The following is a 21,155-nucleotide window of genomic DNA, read 5'->3' as shown; positions in this document are numbered from 1 at the left end:
CAGTATATAAGATATATTTGGTGTCCTTCCGATATTTTTTGTAAATTATATAATATATATTTGGTGTAAATTTGGATATTTTACATAGGGTTTGTAATATATATTTACTGTATTTTGGATATTTTATTTACACCATAAAATGTACATTTGGAGTAATTTTTGATATTTTATGTACAGTATATTGAATATAATTACTGCAGATTTTGATAGTTTATTTACAGTATATATAACACATATTTGGTGTACTTTTTGATATTTTATGTACAGTATGTAATATATATTTACTGTACTTTTTGATATTTTATTTACAGTATATACAATGTATGTGGTGTACTTTTAGTTGTTATATGTACAATATATGAAATATATTTACTGTATTTTTTGATATTTTGCGTACAGTATATAGGATATATTTGGTGTCCTTTTGATATTTAATGTAAATTATATAATATATATTTGGTGTAGTTTTTGATATTTTACATAATGTGTGTCATATATATTCAGTGTCCTTTTTGATATTTAATTTACAGTATATAATATACATTTGGTGTGATTTTTGATATTTTATGTACAGCATATTATATATAATTACTGAAGTTTTTGATAGTTTACAGTATATATAACACATATTTGGTGTACTTTTTGATATTTTATGTACAGTATGTAATATATATTTACTGTAATTTTTGATATTTTATTTACAGTATATCAAATGTATTTGGTGTACTTTTAGTCAATAATATATGTACAATATAGGAAATATATATACTGTACATTTTGTTATTTTATGTAGAGTATATAAGATATATTTGGTGTCCTTTTGATATTTTATGTAAATTATATAATATATATTTGGTGTAGTTTATGATATTTTACATAGGGTGTGTAGTATATATTTACTGTCCTTTTTGATATTTTATTTACAGTATATAATTTATATTTTGTGTAATTTTTGATAATTTTATACCGTACATTGAATATAATTAATGTAGTTTTGATAATTACAGTATATATAACACTTATTTGGTGTACTTTTTGATATTTTATGTACAGTATGTAATATATATTTACTGTAATTTTTGATATTTTTTTACAGTATATAAAATGTATTTCGTGTACTTTCAGTCAATATTATATGTACAATATATGAAATATATTTACTGGAGTTTTTATTATTTTACGTACATTATATAAGATATATTTGGTGTCCTTCCGATATTTTTTGTAAATTATATAATATATATTTGGTGTAAATTTGGATATTTTACATAGTGTGTGTAATATATATTTACTGTATTTTGGATATTTTATTTACACTATATAATGTACATTTCAAGTAATTTTTGATATTTTATGTAGAGTATATTGAATATAATTACTGTAGTTTTTGATAGTTTATTTAAAGTATATATAACACATATTTGGTGAACTTTTTGATATTTTATGTACACTATGTAATATATATTTAGTGTACTTTTCATATTTTATTTACAGTATATAAAATGTATTTGGTGTACTTTTAGTTAATATTATATGTACAATATATGAAATATATTTACTGTACTTTTTGATATTTTATGTACAGTATATAAGATATATTTGGTGTCCTTTTGATATTTTATGTAAATTATATAATATATATTTCGTGTACTTTGTGATATTTTACATAGGGTGGGTAATATATATTTACTGTATTTTTGATATCTTATTTACAGTATACAATATACATTTGGTGTAATTTTTGATATTTTATGTACAGTATATTAAATATAATTACTGTAGTTTTTGATAGTTTACAGTATATATAACACATATTTGGTGTACTTTTTGATATTTTATGTACATTATGTAATATATACTTACTGTAATTTTTGATATTTTATTTACAGTATATAAAATGTATTTGGTGTACTTTTAGTTAATATTATATGTACAATATATGAAATATAGTTACTGTTCTTTTTTATATTTTATGTACAGCATATAAGATATATTTGGTGTCCTTTTGATATTTATTGTAAATTATATAATATATATTTGGAGTAGTTTTTGATATTTTACATAGTGTGTGTCATATATATTCACTGTTCTTTTTGATATTTTATTTACGGTATATAATATACATTTGGTGTAATTTTTGATATTTTATATACAGTATATTAAATATATTTACTGTACTTTTTGATAGTTTACAGTATATATAACACATATTTGGTGAACATTTTGATATTTTATGTACAGTATGTAAGATATATTTAGTGTAATTTTTGATATTTTATTTACACTATATAAAATGTATTTGGTGTACTTTTAGATAATATCATATTTACAATATATGAAATATATTTACTGTACTTTTTGATATTTTATGTACAGTATATAAGATATATTTGGTGTCCTTTTGATATTTTATGTAAATTATATAATATATATTTGGTGTAGTTTTTGATATTTTACATAGGGTGTGTAGTATATATTTACTGTCCTTTTTGATATTTTATTTACAGTATATAATTTATATTTGGTGTAATTTTTGATAATTTATATACAGTATATTGAATATAATTACTGTAGTTTTTGATAATTACAGTATATACAACACATATTTGGTGTACTTTTTGATATTTTATGTACAGTATGTAATATATATTTACTGTAATTTTTGATATTTTATATACAGTATATAAAATGTATTTGTTGTACTTTTAGTTAATATTATATGTACAATATATGAAATATATTTACTGGAGTTTTTATTATTTTACGTACAGTATATAAGATATATTTGGTGTCCTTCCGATATTTTTTGTAAATTATATAATATATATATGGTGTAAATTTGGATATTTTAAATAGTGTGTGTAATATAAATTTACTGTATTTTGGATATTTTATTTACACTATATAATGTACATTTCAAGTAACTTTTGATATTTTATGTACAGTATATTGAATATAATTACTGTAGTTTTTGATAGTTTATTTACAGTATATATAACACATATTTGGTGTACTTTTTGATATTTTATGTACAGTATGTAATATATATTTAGTGTACTTTTCATATTTTATTTACAGTATATAAAATGTATTTGGTGTACTTTTAGTTAATATTATATGTACAATATATGAAATATATTTACTGTACTTTTTGATATGTTATGTACAGTATATAAGATATATTTGGTGTCCTTTTGATATTTTATGTAAATTATATAATATATATTTCGTGTAGTTTGTGATATTTTACATAGGGTGTGTAATATATATTTACTGTATTTTTGATATCTTATTTACAGTATATAATATACATTAGGTGTAATTTTTGATATTTTATGTACAGTATATTAAATATAATTACTGTAGTTTTTGATAGTTTACAGTATATATAACACATATTTGGTGTACTTTTTGATATTTTATGTAGAGTATGTAATATATATTTACTGTAATTTTTGATATTTTATTTACAGTTTATAAAATGTATTTGGTGTACTTTTAGTTAATAATATATGTACAATATATGAAATAGATATACTGTACTTTTTTATATTTTATGTACAATATATAAGATATATTTGGTGTCCTTTTGATATTTTATGTAATTTATACAATATATAATTTGTGTAGATTTTGATATTTTACATAGGGTGTGTACTATATATTTACTGTCATTTTTGATATTTTATTTATAGTATATAATTTACATTTGGTGTAATTTTTGATAATTTATATATAGTACATTGAATATAATTACTGTAGTTTTTGATAATTACAGTATATATAACACATATTTGGTGTACTTTTTGATATTTTATGTACAGTATGTTATATATATTTACTGTAATTTTTGATATTTTATTTACAGTATATAAAAAGTATTTGGTGTACTTTTAGTTAATATTATATGTACAATATATGAAATATATTTACTGTAGTTTTTGATATTTTGCGTACAGTATATAAGATATATTTGTTGTCCTTCCGATATTTTTTGTAAATTATATAATATATATTTGGTGTAAATTTGGACATTTTACATAGGGTGTGTAATATATATTTACTGTATTTTGGATATTTTATTTACAGTATATAATTTACATTTGGTGTAAATTTTGATATTTTATATACAGTACATTGAATATAATTACTGTAGTTTTTGATATTTACAGTATATATAACACATATTTGGTGTACTTTTTGATATTTTATGTACAGTATGTAATATATATTTACTGTACTTTTTGATATATTATTTACAGTATATAAAATGTATTTGGTGTACTTTTGGTTAATATTATATGTACAATATATGAAATATATTTACTGTACTTTTTGATATTTTATGTACATTATATAAGATATATTTGGTGTACAGTTGATATTTTATGTAAATTAAATAATATTTATTTGGTGCAGATTTGATATTTTACATAGAGTGTAATATATATTTACTGTAATTTTCATATTTTATTTACAGTATATAATATACATTAGGTGTAATTTTTGATATTTTATGTACTGTATATTAGACATAATTTCTGTAGTTTTTGATAGTTTATTTAGAGTATATATAACACATATTTGGTGTAATTTTTGATATATTATGTACAGTATGTAATGTATATTTACTGTAATATTTGATATTTTATTTACAGTATATAAAATGTATTTGGTGTACTTTTAGTAAATATTATATGTACAATATATGAAATATATTTACTGTACTTTTTGATATTTTATGTAGCATATATAAGGTACACTTGGTGTCCTTTTGATATTTTATGTAAATTATATAATATATATTTTGTGTAGTTTTTGATAATTTACATAGAGTGTAATATATATTTACTGTCCTTTTTCGTATTTTATTTAGAGTATATAATATACATTTGGTGTAATTTTTGATATTTTAAGTACAGTATATTAAATATAATTACTGTAGTTTTTGATAGTTTATTTACAGTATATATAACACATATTTGTTGTACTTTTTGATATTTTATGTACTGTATGTAATATATATCTACAGAACTTTTGAAATTTTATTAACAGTATATAAAATTTATTTGCTGTACTTTTAGTTAATATTATATGTACAATATATGAAACATATTTACTGTAGTTTTTGATATTTTATGTACAGTATATAAGATATATTTGGTGGCCTTTTGATATTTTATGTAAATTATATAATATATATTTGGTGTAGTTTTTGATATTTTACATAGGGTGTGTAATATATATTTACCGTCCTTTTTGATATTTTCTTTACACTATATAATATACATTTGGTGTAATTTTTGATATTTTATGTACAGTATATTAAATATATTTACTGTAGTTTTTGATATTTTACGTACAGTATATAGGATATATTTGGTGTCCTTCCGATATTTTTTGTAAATTATATAATATATATTTGGTGTAATATTTGATATTTTACATAGGGTGTGTAATATATATTTACTGTATTTTGGATATATTATTTACACTATATAATGTACATTTGGAGTAATTTTTGACATTTTATGTACAGTATATTAAATATAATTACTGTAGTTTTTGATAGTTTATTTACAGTATATATAACAAGTTTGGTGTACTTTTTGATGTTATATGTACAGTATGCAATATATATTTACTGTAGTTTTTGATATTTTATTTACAGTATACAAAATGTATTTGTTGTACTTTTAGTTAATATTATACGTACAATATATGAAATATATTTACTGTAGTTTTTGATATTTTATGTACAGTATATAAGATATATTTGGTGTCCTTCCGATATTTTTTGTAAAGTGTATAATATATATTTGGTGTAATTTTTGATATTTTACATAGGGTGTGTAATATATATTTACTGTATTTTGGATATATTATTTACACTATATAATGAACATTTGGAGTAATTTTTGATATTTTATGTACAGTATATTTAATATAATTACTGTAGTTTTTTATAGTTTATTTACAGTATATATAACACGTATTTGGTGTACTATTTGATATTTTATGTACAGTATGTAATATATATTTACTGTAATTTTTGATATTTTATTTACTGTATAGAAAATGTATTTGGTGTACTTTTAGTTAATAATATATGTACAATATATGAAATATATATACTGTACTTTTTGATATTTTATGTACAGTATATAAGATATATTTGGTGTCCTTTTGATATTTTATGTAAATTATATAATCTATATTTGGTGTAGTTTTTTATATTTTACATAGGGTGTGTAGTATATATTTACTGTCCTTTTTGATATTTTATGTACAGTATATAATTTACATTTGGTGTAATTTTTGATAATTTATATACAGTACATTGAATATAATTACTGTAGTTTTTGATAATTACAGTATATATAACACATATTTGGTGTACTTTTTGATATTTTATGTACAGTATGTAACTTATATTTACTGTAATTTTTGATATTTCATTTACAGAATATAAAATGTATTTGGTGTACTTTTAGTTAATATTATATGTACAATATATGAAATATATTTACTGTACTATTTGATATTTTATGTAGAGTATATAAGATATATTTTCTGTCCTTTTGATATTTTATGTAAATTATATAATATACATTTGGTGTAGTTTTTGATATTTTACATAGGGTGTGTCATAAATATTTACTGTACTTTTTGATATTTTATTTACAGTAAATAATATACATTTGGTGTAATTTTTGATATTTTATGTACAGTATATTAAATATAATTACTGTAGTTTTTGATAGTTTATTTAGAGTATATGTAACACATATTTGGTGTACATTTTGATATTTTATGAACAGTATGTAATATATATTTACTGTACTTTTTGATATTTTATTTACAGTATATAAAATGTATTTGGTGTACTTTTAGTTAATATTATATATACAATATATCAAATATATTTACTGTGCTTTTTGATATTTTATGTACAGTAGATAATATATATTTGGTGTCCTTTTGATATTTTATGTGAATTTTATAATATATATTTGGTGTAGTTTTTGATATTTTACATAGGGTGTGTAATATATATTCACTGTAATTTTTGATATTTTATTTACGGTAAATTATATACATTTGGTGTATTTATTGATATTTTATGTACAGTATATTAAATATAATTACTGTAGTTTTTGATAGTTTATTTACAGTATATATAACACATATTTGGTGTAGATTTGATATTTTATGTACAGTATGTAATATATATTTTCTGTAATTTTTTATAATTTATTTACAGTATATAAAATGTATTTGGTGTACTTTTAGTTAATATTATATATACAATATATGAAATATATTTACTGTACATTTTGATATTTTATGTCCAGTATAGAAGATATATTTGGGGTCCTTTTGATATTTTATTTACAGTATAAAAATTGTATTTGGTGTACTTTTAGTTAATAATATATGTAGAATATATGAAATATATATACTGCACTTTATGATATTTTATGTACAATATATAAGATATATTTGGTGACCTCTTTATATTTTATGTAAATTATATAATATATATTTGGTGTAGTTTTTGATATTTTACATAGGGTGTGTAGTATATATTTACTGTCCTTTTTGATATTTTATTTACAGTATATAATTTACATTTGGTGTAATTTTTGATATTTTATATACAGTACATTGAATATAATTACTGTAGTTTTTGATATTTACAGTATATATAACACACATTTGGTGTACTTTTTGATATTTTATGTACAGTATGTAATATATATTTACTGTAATTTTTGATATTTTATTTACAGTATGTAAAATGTATTTGGTGTACTTTTAGTTAATATTATATGTACAATATATGAAATATATTTACTGTAGTTTTTGATATTTTACGTACAGTATATAGGATATATTTGGTGTCCTTCCGATATTTTTTGTAAAGTGTATAATATATATTTGGTGTAATTTTTGATATTTTACATAGGGTGTGTAATATATATTTACTGTATTTTGGATATTTTATTTACACTATATAATGTACATTTGGAGTAATTTTTGACATTTTATGTACAGTATATTAAATATAATTACTGTAGTTTTTGATAGTTTATTTACAGTATATATAACACATATTTGGTGTGTTTTTGATATTTTATGTACAGTATGTAATGTATATTTACTGTACTTTTTGATATTTTATTTACAGTATATAAAATGTATTTGGTGTACTTTTAGTTAATATTATATGTACAATATATGAAATATATTTACTGTACTTTTTGGTATTTTATGTACAGTATATAAGATATATTTTGTGTCCTTTTGATATTTATTGTTAATTATATAATATATATTTTGTGTAGTTTTTGATATTTTACATAGTGTGTGTCATATTTATTCACTGTCCTTTTTGATATTTTATTTACAGTATATAATATACATTTGGTGTGATTTTTGATATTTTATGTACAGTATATTATATATAATTACTGTAGTTTTTGATAATTTACAGTATATATAACACATATTTGGTGTACTTTTTGATATTTTATGTACAGTATGTAATATATATTTACTGCAATTTTTATTATTTTATTTACTGTATATAAAATGTATTTGGTGTACTTTTAGTTAATAATATATGTACAATATATGAAATAAATGTACTGTACTTTTCGATATTTTATGTACAGCATATAAGATATATTTGGTGTCCTTTTGATATTTTATGTAAATTGTATAATATATATTTGGTGTAGTTTTTGATATTTTACATAGTGTGTGTAGTATATATTTATTGTCCTTTTTGATATTTTATTTACAGTATATAATTTACATTTGGTGTAATTTTTGATAATTTATATACAGTACATTGAATATAATTCCTGTAGTTTTTGATAATTACAGTATATATAACACATATTTGGTGTACTTTTTGATATTTTATGTACAGTATGTAATATACATTTACTGTAATTTTTGATATTTTATTTACAGTATATAAAATGTATTTGGTGTACTTTTAGTTAATATCATATGTACAATATATGTAATATATTTACTGTACTTTTTGATATTTTACATACAGTATATAAGATATATTTGGTGACCTTCTGATATTTTTTGTAAATTATATACTATATATTTGGTGTAAATTTGGATATTTTACATAGGGTGTGTAATATATATTTACTGTATTTTGGATATTTTATTTACACCATATAATGTACATTTGGAGTAATTTTTGTTATTTTATGTACAGTATATTGAATATAATTACTGTAGTTTTTAATAGTTTATTTACAGTATATATAACACATATTTGGTGTACTTTTTGATATTTTATGTATAGTATGTAATATATATTTACTGTAATTTTTGATATTTTATTTACAGTATATAAAATGTATTTGGTGTACTTTTAGTTAATATTAAATGTACAATATATGAAATATATTTACTGTAGTTTTTGATATTTTACGTACAGTATATAGGATATATTTGGTGTCCTTCCGATATTTTTTGTAAATTATATAATGTATATTTGGTGTAATATTTGATATTTTACATAGGGTGTGTAATATATATTTACTGTATTTTGGATATATTATTTACACAATATAATGTACATTTGGAGTAATATTTGACATTTTATGTACAGTATATTAAATATAATTACTGTAGTTTTTGATAGTTTATTTACAGTATATATAACACATATTTTGTGTAATTTTTGATATTTTATGTACAGTATGTTATATATATTTGCTGTACTTTTTGATATTTTATTTACAGTATATAAAATGTATTTGGTGTACTTTTAGTTAATATTATATGTACAATATATGAAATATATTTACTGTACTTTTTGATATTTTATGTACAGTATATGAGATATATTTGGTGTCCTTTGATATTTATTGTAAATTATGAAATATATACTTGGTGTAGTTTTTGATATTTTACATAGTGTGTGTCATATATATTCACTGTCCTTTTTGATATTTTATTTACGGTATATAATATACATTTGGTGTGATTTTTGAAATTTTATGTACAGTATATTAAATATAATTACTGTAGTTTTTGATAGTTTACAGTATATATAACACATATTTGGTGTACTTTTTGGTATTTTATGTACAGTATGTAATATATATTTACTGTAATTTTTGATATTTTATTTACAGTTTATAAAATGTATTTGGTGTACTTTTAGTTAATATTATATGTACAATATATGAAATATATTTACTGTAGTTTTTGATATTTTATGTACAGTATATAAGATATATTTAGTGTCCTTTTGATATATTATGTGAATTATATAGTATATATTTGGTGTAGTTTTTGATATTTTACATAGGTTGTGTAATATATATTTACTGTACTTTTTGATATTTTATTTACAGTATATAATATACTTTTGGTGTAATTTTTGATATTTTATGTACAGTATATTAAATATAATTACTGTAGTATTTGATAGTATATTTACAGTATATATACCACATATTTGGTGTACTTTTTGATGTTTTATGTACATTATGTAATATATATTTACTGTATATTTGGATATTTTATTTACAGTATATAAAATGAATTTGGTGTACTTTTAGTTAATATTATATGTACAATATATGAAATATATTTACTGTACTTTTTGATATTTTATGTAGAGTATATAAGATATATTTGGTGTACCTCTGATATTTTGTGTAAATTATAAAATATATATCTGGTGCAGTTTTTGATATTTTACATAGAGTGTAATATATATTTACTGTACTTTTTGATATTTTTTTACAGTATATAATATACATTTGGTGTAATTTTTGATATTTCATGTACAGTATATTCAATATAATTACTGTAGTTTTTGATAGTTTATTTACAGTATATATAACACATACTTGGTGTACTTTTTGGTAATTTATGTACAGTATGTAATATATATTTACTGTTATTTTGATATTTTATTTACAGTATATAAAATGTATTTGGTGTACTTTTAGTTATTATTATATGTACAATATAGGAAACATATTTACTGTAATTTTTGATATTTTATGTACAGTATATAAGATATATTTGTTGCCCTTCTCATATTTTATGTAAATTATATAATATATATTTGGTGTAGTTTTTGATATTTTACATAGGGTGTGTCATATATATTTACTGTACTTTTTGATATTTTATTTACAGTATATAATATGCATTTTGTGTAATTTTTGTATTTTATGTACAGTATATTAAATAAAAATACTGTAGTTTTTGATAGTTTATTTACAGTATATATAGCACATCTTTTGTGTACTTTTTGATATTTTATGTACAGTATGTAACATATATTAACTGTACATTTTGAAATTTTATTTACATTATATAAAATGTATTTGGTGTACTTTTAGTTAATATTATATGTACAATATATGAAATATATTTACTGTACTTTTTGATATTTTATGTACAGTATATAACATATATTTGGTGTCCTTTTCATATTTTATGTGAATCATATAATATATATTTGGTGTAGTTTTTGATAATTTACGTAGAGTGTAATATACATTTACTGTCCTTTATCATATTTTATTAAGACTATATAATATACATTTGGTGTAATTTTTGATATTTTATATACAGTATATTCAATATAATTACTGTAGTTTTTCATAGTTTATTTACAGTATACATAAAACATATTTGGTCTACTTTTTGATATTTTATGTACAGTATGTGATATAATTACTGTACTTTTTGATATTTTATTTACAGTATATAAAATGTATTTGGTGTACTTTTAGTTAATATTATATATACAGTATATGAAATACATTTACTGTACTTTTTGATATTTTATGTACAGTATATAAGATATATTTGGTGTCCTTTTGATATTTTATGTAAATTATATAATATATATTTGGTGTAGTATTTGATATTTTACATTGGGTGTGTCATATATATTTACTGTCCTTTTTGATATTTTATTTACAGTATATAATATATATTTGGTGTAATTTTGAATATTTTATGTACAGTATACTAAATATAATTACTGTAGTTTTTGATAGTTTATTTACAGTATATATAACACATATTTGGTATAGTTTTTGATATATTATATACAGTATGTAATATATATTTATTGTACTTTTTGATATTTTATTTAGAGTATATAAAATGTGCTTGGTGTACTTTTAGTTAATATTATATGTACAATATATGAAATGTATTTACTGTACTTTTTGATATTTTATGTACAGTATATAAGATATATTTGTTGGCCTTCTCATATTTTATGTAAATTATATAATATTATTTGGTGTAGTTTTTGATATTTTACATAGGGTGTGTACTATATATTTACTGTCATTTTTGATATTTTATTTATAGTATATAATTTACATTTGGTGTAATTTTTGATACTTTATATATAGTACATTGAATATAATTACTGTAGTTTTTGATAATTACAGTATATATAACACATATTTGGTGTACTTTTTGATATTTTATGTACAGTATGTTATATATATTTACTGTAATTTTTGATATTTTATTTACAGTATATAAAAAGTATTTGGTGTACTTTTAGTTAATATTATATGTACAATATATGAAATATATTTACTGTAGTTTTTGATATTTTACATACAGTATATAAGATATATTTGTTGTCCTTCCGATATTTTTTGTAAATTATATAATATATATTCGGTGTAAATTTGGATATTTTACATAGGGTGTGTAATATATATTTACTGTATTTTGGATATTTTATTTACAGTATATAATTTACATTTGGTGTAATTTTTGATATTTTATATACAGTACATTGAATATAATTACTGTAGTTTTTGATATTTACAGTATATATAACAGATATTTGGTGTACTTTTTGATATTTTATGTACAGTATGTAATATATATTTACTGTACTTTTTGATATATTATTTACAGTATATAAAATGTATTTGGTGTACTTTTAGTTAATAATATATGTACAATATATGAAATATATTTACTGTACTTTTTGATATTTTGTACAGTATATAAGATATATTTGGTGTACTGTTGATATTTTATGTAAATTAAATAATATTTATTTGGTGCAGATTTGATATTTTACATACAGTGTAATATATATTTACTGTAATTTTCATATTTTATTTACAGTATATAATATACATTAGGTGTAATTTTTGATATTTTATGTACTGTATATTAGACATAATTACTGTAATTTTTGATAGTTTATTTAGAGTATATATAACACATATTTGGTGTAATTTTTGATATATTATGTACAGTATGTAATGTAAATTTACTGTAATTTTTGATATTTTATTTACAGTATATAAAATGTATTTGGTGTACTTTTAGTAAATATTATATGTACAATATATGAAATATATTTACTGTACTTTTTGATATTTTATGTAGCATATATAAGGTACACTTGGTGTCCTTTTGATATTTTATGTAAATTATATAATATATATTTTGTGTAGTTTTTGATAATTTACATAGAGTGAAATATATATTTACTGTCCTTTTTCGTATTTTATTTAGAGTATATAATATACATTTGGTGTAATTTTTGATATTTTAAGTACAGTATATTAAATATAATTACTGTAGTTTTTGATAGTTTATTTACAGTACATATAACACATATTTGGTGTACCTTTTGATATTTTATGTACTGTATGTAATATATATTTACTGAACTTTTGAAATTTTATTTACAGTATATAAAATGTATTTGCTGTACTTTTAGTTAATATTATATGTACAATATATGAAACATATTTACTGTAGTTTTTGATATTTTATGTACAGTATATAAGATATATTTGGTGGCCTTTTGATATTTTATGTAAATTATATAATATATATTTGGTGTAGTTTTTGAAATTTTACATAGGGTGTGTAATATATATTTACCGTCCTTTTTGATATTTTCTTTACACTATATAATATACATTTGGTGTAATTTTTGATATTTTATGTACAGTATATTAAATATATTTACTGTAGTTTTTGATATTTTACGTACAGTATATAGGATATATTTGGTGTCCTTCCGATATTTTTTGTAAATTATATAATATATATTTGGTGTAATATTTGATATTTTACATAGGGTGTGTAATATATATTTACTGTATTTTGGATATATTATTTACACTATATAATGTACATTTGGAGTAATTTTTGACATTTTATGTACAGTATATTAAATATAATTACTGTAGTTTTTGATAGTTTATTTACAGTATATATAACACGTTTGGTGTACTTTTTGATATTATATGTACAGTATGCAATATATATTTACTGTAGTTTTTGATATTTTATTTACAGTATACAAAATGTATTTGTTGTACTTTTAGTTAATATTATATGTACAATATATGAAATATATTTACTGTAGTTTTTGATATTTTATGTACAGTATATAAGATATATTTGGTGTCCTTCCGATATTTTTTGTAAAGTGTATAATATATATTTGGTGTAATTTTTGATATTTTACATAGGGTGTGTAATATATATTTACTGTATTTTGGATATATTATTTACACTATATAATGTACATTTGGAGTAATTTTTGATATTTTATGTACAGTATATTAAATATAATTACTGTAGTTTTTTATAGTTTATTTACAGTATATATAACACGTATTTGGTGTACTATTTGATATTTTATGTACAGTATGTAATATATATTTACTGTAATTTTTGATATTTTATTTACTGTATAGAAAATGTATTTGGTGTACTTTTAGTTAATAATATATGTACAATATATGAAATATATATACTGTACTTTTTGATATTTTATGAACAGTATATAAGATATATTTGGTGTCCTTTTGATATTTTATGTAAATTATATAATCTATATTTGGTGTAGTTTTTTATATTTTACATAGGGTGTGTAGTATATATTTACTGTCCTTTTTGATATTTTATTTACAGTATATAATTTACATTTGGTGTAATTTTTGATAATTTATATACAGTACATTGAATATAATTACTGTAGTTTTTGATAATTACAGTATATATAACACATATTTGGTGTACTTTTTGATATTTTATGTACAGTATGTAACATATATTTACTGTAATTTTGATATTTCATTTACAGAATATAAAATGTATTTGGTGTACTTTTAGTTAATATTATATGTACAATATATGAAATATATTTACTGTACTATTTGATATTTTATGTAGAGTATATAAGATATATTTGGTGTCCTTTTGATATTTTATGTAAATTATATAATATACATTTGGTGTAGTTTTTGATATTTTACATAGGGTGTGTCGCATATATTTACTATCCTATTTGATATTTTATTTACAGTTTATATTATACATTTGGTGTAATTTTTGATATTTTATGTACACTATATTAAATATAATTACTGTAGTTTCTGATAGTTTATTTAGAGTATATATAACACATATCTGGTGTACTTTTTGATATTTTATGTACAGTATGTAATATATATTTACTGTAATTTTTGATATTTTATTTACAGTATATAAAATGTATTTGGTGGACTTTTATTTAATATTATATGTACAATATATGTAATATATTTAGTGTACTTTTTGATATTTTACGTACAGTATATAAGATATATTTGGTGTCCTTCCGATATTTTTTGTAAATTATATAATATATATTTGGTGTAAATTTGTATATTTTACATAGGGTGTGTAATATATATTTACTGTATTTTGGATATTTTATTTACACTATATAATGTACATTTGGAGTAATTTTTGATATTTTATGAAGAGTATATTGAATATAATTACTGTAGTTTTTGATGGCTTATTTAAAGTATATATAACACATATTTGGTGTACTATTTGATATTTTATGTACATTATGTAATATATATTTAGTGTACTTTCTAATATTTTATTTACAGTATATAAAATGTATTTGGTGTACTTTTAGTTAATATTACATGTACAATATATGAAATATATTTACTGTAGTTTTTGATATTTTATGTACAGTATATAAGATATATTTGTTTTCCTTTTGATATTTATTGTAAATTATATAATATATATTTGGTGTAGTTTTTGATATTTTACATGTAGTTTTTGATAATTTACATAGTGTGTGTCATGTATATTCACTGTCCTTTTTGATATTTTATTTACAGTATATAATATACATTTGGTGTGATTTTTGATATTTTAGGTACAGCATATTATACATAATTACTGAAGTTTTTGATAGTTTACAGTATATATAACACATATTTGGTGTACTTTTTGATACTTTATGTACAGTATGTAATATATATTTACTGTAATTTTTGATATTTTATTTACAGTATATAAAATGTATTTGGTGTACTTTTAATTAATATTATATATACAATATATGAAATATATTTACTGTAGTTTTTGATATTTTATGTACAGTATATAAGATATATTTGGTGTCCTTTTGATATTTTCTGTAAATTATATAATATATATTTGGTGTAGTTTGTGATATTTTACATAGGGTGTGTAATATATATTTACGGTATTTTTGATATCATATTTACAGTATATAATATACATTTGGTGTAATTTTTGATATTTTATGTACAGTATATTAAATATATTTACTGTAGTTTTGATAGTTTATTTACAGTATATATAACACATATTTGGTGTACTTTTTGGTATTTTATGTACAGTATGTAATATATATTTACTGTAATTTTTTATATTTTATTTACAGTATATCAAATGTATTTGGTGTACTTTTGTTTAATAATATATGTACAATATATGAAATATACTGTACTTTTTGATATTTTATGTACAGTATATAAGATATATTTGATGTCCTATTGATATTTTATGTAAATTATATAATATATATTTGGTGTAGTTTTTGATATTTTACATAGGTTGTGTAGTATATATTTACTGTCCTTTTTGATATTTTATTTACAGTATATAATTTACATTTGGTGTAATTTTTGATAATTTATATACTGTACATTGAATATAATTACTGTAGTTTTTGATAATTACAGTATATACAACAAATATTTGGTGTACTTTTTGATATTTTATGTACAGTATGTAATATATATTTACTGTAATTTTTGATAATTTATTAAAAGTATATAAAATGTATCTGTTGTACTTTTAGTTAATATTATATGTACAATATATGAAATATATTTACTGTAGTTTTTGATATTTTACGTACATTATATAAGATATATTTGGTGTCCTTCCGATATTTTTTGTAAATTATATAATATATATTTGGTGTAAATTTGGATATTTTACATAGGGTGTGTAATATATATTTACTGTATTTTAGATATTTTATTTACACCATATAATGTACATTTGGAGTAATTTTTGATATTTTATGTACAGTATATTGAATATAATTACTGTAGTTTTTGATAGTTTATTTACAGTATATATAACACATATTTGGTGTACTTTTTGATATTTTATCTACAGTATGTAATATATATTTACTGTACTTTCTGATATTTTATTTACAGTATATAAAATGTATTTGGTGTACTTTTAGTTAATATTATATGTACAATATATGAAATATATTTACTGTAGTTTTTGATATTTTACGTACAGTATATAGGATATATTTGGTGTCCTTTTGATATTTATTGTAAATTATATAATATATATTTGGTGTAGTTTTTGATATTTTACATAGTGTGTGTCATATATATTCACTGTCCTTTTTGATATTTTATTTACAGTATATAATATACATTTGGGGTGATTTTTGATATTTTATGTACAGCATATTATATATAATTACTGAAGTTTTTGATAGTTTACAGTATATATAACACATATTTGGTGTACTTTTTGATATTTTATGTACAGTATTTAATATATATTTACTGTACTTTCTAATATTTTATTTACAGTATATAAAATGTATTTGGTGTACTTTTAGTTAATTTTATATGTAGAATATATGAAATATATTTACTCTAGTTTTTGATATTTTATGTACAGTATATAAGATATATTTGGTGTCCTTTTGATATTTATTGTAAATTATATAATATATATTTGGTGTAGTTTTTGATATTTTACATAGTGTGTGTCATATATATTCTCTGTCCTTTTTGATATTTTATTTACAGTATATAATATACATTTGGTGTGATTTTTGATATTTTATGTACAGTATATTAAATATAATTACTGTAGTTTTTGATAGTTTACAGTATATATAACACATATTTGGTGTACTTTTTGATATTTTATCTACAGTATGTAATATATATTTACTGTACTTTCTGATATTTTATTTACAGTATATAAAATGTATTTGGTGTACTTTTAGTTAATATTATATGTACAATATATGAAATATATTTACTGTAGTTTTTGATATTTTACGTACAGTATATAGGATATATTTGGTGTCCTTTTGATATTTATTGTAAATTATATAATATATATTTGGTGTAGTTTTTGATATTTTACATAGTGTGTGTCATATATATTCACTGTCCTTTTTGATATTTTATTTACAGTATATAATATACATTTGGGGTGATTTTTGATATTTTATGTACAGCATATTATATATAATTACTGAAGTTTTTGATAGTTTACAGTATATATAACACATATTTGGTGTACTTTTTGATATTTTATGTACAGTATTTAATATATATTTACTGTACTTTCTAATATTTTATTTACAGTATATAAAATGTATTTGGTGTACTTTTAGTTAATTTTATATGTAGAATATATGAAATATATTTACTCTAGTTTTTGATATTTTATGTACAGTATATAAGATATATTTGGTGTCCTTTTGATATTTATTGTAAATTATATAATATATATTTGGTGTAGTTTTTGATATTTTACATAGTGTGTGTCATATATATTCTCTGTCCTTTTTGATATTTTATTTACAGTATATAATATACATTTGGTGTGATTTTTGATATTTTATGTACAGTATATTAAATATAATTACTGTAGTTTTTGATAGTTTACAGTATATATAACACATATTTGGTGTAATTTTTGATATTTTATGTACAGTATGTAATATATATTTACTGTAATTTTTGATATTTTATTTACAGTATATAAAATGTATTTGGTGTACTTTTAGTTAAAATTATATGTACAATATATGAAATATATTTACTGTAGTTTTTGATATTTTACGTACAGTATATAGGATATATTTGGTGTCCTTTTGATATTTATTGTAAATTATATAATATATATTTGGTGTAGTTTTTGAGAATTTACATAGTGTGTGTCATGTATATTCACTGTCCTTTTTGATATTTTATTTACAGTATATAATATACATTTGGTGTGATTTTTGATATTTTATGTACAGCATATTATACATAATTACTGAAATTTTTGATAGTTTACAGTGTATATAACACATATTTGGTGAACTTTTTGATATTTTATGTACAGTATGTAATATATATTTAGTGAACTTTTCATATTTTTTTTACAGTATATAAAATGTATTTGGTGTACTTTTAGTTAATATTATATGTACAATATATGAAATATATTTACTGTAGTTTTTGATATTTTATGTACAGTATATAAGATATATTTGGTGTCCTTTTGATATTTTATGTAAATTATATAATATATATTTCGTGTAGTTTGTGATATTTTACATAGGGTGTGTAATATATATTTACTGTATTTTTGATATCTTATTTACAGTATATAATATACATTTGGTGTAATTTTTGATATTTTATGTACAGTATAATAAATATAATTACGGTAGTTTTTGATAGTTTACAGTATATATAACACATATTTGGTGTAATTTTTGATATTTTATGTATAGTATGTAATATATATTTACTGTAATTTTTGATATTTTATTTACAGTATATAAAATATATTTGGTGTACTTTTAGTTAATAATATATGTACAATATATGAAATATATATACTGTACTTTTCGATATTTTATGTACAGCATATAAGATATATTTGGTGTCTTTATGATATTTTATGTAAATTATATAATATATATTTTGTGTAGTTTATGATATTTTACATAGGGTGTGTAGTATATATTTACTGTCCTTTTTGATATTTTATTTACAGTATATAATTTATATTTTGTGTAATTTTTGATAATTTTTATAACGTACATTGAATGTAATTAATGTAGTTTTTGATAATTACAGTATATATAACACTTATTTGGTGTACTTTTTGATATTTTATGTACAGTATGTAATATATATTTACTGTAATTTTTGATATTTTATTTACAGTATATAAAATGTATTTGTTGCACTTTTAGTTAATATTATATGTACAATATATGAAATATATTTACTGGAGTTTTTATTATTTTACATACAGTATATAAGATATATTTGGAGTCCTTCCGATATTTTTTGTAAATTATATAATATATATTTGGTGTAAATTTGGATATTTTACATAGTGTGTGTAATATATATTTAGTGTATTTTGGATATTTTATTTACACTATATAATGTACATTTCAAGTAATTTTTGATATTTTATGTACAGTATATTGAATATAATTACTGTAGTTTTTGATAGTTTATTTAGAGTATATATAACACATATTTGGTGAACTTTTTGATATTTTATGTACAGTATGTAATATATATTTAGTTTACTTTTCATATTTTATTTACAGTATATAAAGTGTATTTGGTGAACTTTTAGTTAATATTATATGTACAATATATGAAATATATTTACTGTACTTTTTGATATTTTATGTACAGTGTATAAGATATATTTGGTGTCCTTTTGATATTTTATGTAAATTATATAATATATATTTCGTGTAGTTTGTGATATTTTACATAGGGTATATAATATATATTTACCGTCCTTTTTGATATTTTCTTTACACTATATAATATACATTTGGTGTAATTTTTGATATTTTATGTACAGTATATTAAATAATTACGGTAGTTTTTGATAGTTTACAGTATATATAACACATATTTGGTGTACTTTTTGATATTTTATGTACAGTATGTAATATATATTTACTGTACTTTTTGATATTTTATTTACAGTATATAAAATGTATTTGGTGTACTTTTAGTTATTAT

Source organism: Pan paniscus, chromosome 14 (genome assembly GCF_029289425.2).
Source record: "Pan paniscus chromosome 14, NHGRI_mPanPan1-v2.0_pri, whole genome shotgun sequence".
In the NCBI taxonomy this organism is placed as follows: Eukaryota; Metazoa; Chordata; class Mammalia; order Primates; family Hominidae; genus Pan; species Pan paniscus.
This window is presented reverse-complemented; position numbering follows the sequence as displayed.